Below are 1,362 nucleotides of genomic sequence, written 5' to 3'. Positions count from 1 at the left end.
TTCCCCCATCCAAATTCTGTAAAAGTATGGCAACATAGCAATTTGCTGTGTTTTGCACCCTTCTCCATATTTTTATTTATTTTTATTCCTAATTTGTTGTTTTTCTTTTCTTTAAGTGTGTCTGTAAAAAAAACATTTAATTAATCGGCATTTGCTGCATTCATTTATGAACTGGATATAACCGCAGATAAAGTTTGATATGTGCCTATGCTGACTGGCGAGTCCCCAAAATAGTAACAACATTTTAGTTCATTGCTTTTGAGATCTGATCTCCTGTGGGTGGTTTCTATATTGGGAAACAGATAATGTGTAGGAAATTCAACTCATTTGACCCAGTGGACAGTCCACGCAATGCAAACGCGCGGACGATTGAAGAACAGTCCCTCTGTCCAGCGATCAGCTCGCGTCAAGGGGTGACGCACCTGACGTCACGCCCTCTTAGCACGTGGGCTGTGGCATTCAGAGTTCTCATAAACAAAGGCACATTGCGCTCGGGCTCCAGTCTTCGCGTGCTGTCGACAGTGGCAGTGGCTCTACATGCAGACGGAACTTCTATCAACAGGAACAGCTACATGGATACATAATTTGCAACTTATTTAATAGCGATTTGAGGTATGTAAGAGTAAAAAAACTTGTTTTTAATTTAATAAAACAACTTTAAAAATGCTTTTAAAATAAAATTGTGGGAAGAATTGTAAAGCAATAAATCTACTATTAAACACGTGACCGTTTCTTAACTTTAGCCTTTATTTTTTGGTTTTATCTTTTAAAAATATTAATTTTAATATTGCCAACACCTTAAGATCCATTTTTAAAGTTAGGCTGAAGTCATCTGAGTGCCTTGATGTTACAAACATATATCAAGTAACTCGCACTGACCTGCTTAAAGCGTAAGATATATGAAGATGTTTTTACTAATGACAAAATATTTCTTTCACAGAAAAGCAAAAGAACGGAGAGACACGCTCTGACATCAACCCCTGTTACGAGCCCTGACTTCAGAGATTGTTCCACGAGAGATAAAAGTAGCAGGTGTGCGGAGGTAAACTGAAGCAGGCCAGGGAAATGTAGGCTATGTCAGAAAGTTTGCATACATTCTTTCCGATGGAAAATCTTGTATTTCAATGACTACTTCTTAAGCAGAAGGTTAACTGTGTGTGGGGGGGGGGTTAATAAAAAGAATAAAAAGGGTTTTATTTTAAAACTGAATAAAAATAAATTATCTTTTATTTGCGTATAAATAAACACTTCTTTCCAAACGTGTGAAACTATAAAACATTTTAACAAATATTATGCACCCTGTCAGAGAAAGCCATAACAATTCAGTTCTCTAACACTGCAGCCATGCCCTGCGTCCAGGCT

At 37.4% G+C, this 1,362-nt stretch overlaps 1 long non-coding RNA gene across 1 annotated transcript; it reads left to right on the top strand.

Annotated features, from left to right (window-relative positions):
- Positions 1–446: 446 nt before the first annotated feature.
- On the top strand, positions 447–1,362 carry LOC107736307 (uncharacterized). The gene is made up of 3 exons (XR_001639632.1): positions 447–612; positions 941–1,042; positions 1,343–1,362. It is a non-coding gene; the product is annotated as an uncharacterized LOC107736307 (long non-coding RNA).

Source organism: Sinocyclocheilus rhinocerous, unplaced genomic scaffold, assembly GCF_001515625.1.
Source record: "Sinocyclocheilus rhinocerous isolate Xijiao unplaced genomic scaffold, SAMN03320098_v1.1 C36624656, whole genome shotgun sequence".
NCBI lineage: Eukaryota > Metazoa > Chordata > Actinopteri > Cypriniformes > Cyprinidae > Sinocyclocheilus > Sinocyclocheilus rhinocerous.
This window is presented reverse-complemented; position numbering and strand designations above follow the sequence as displayed.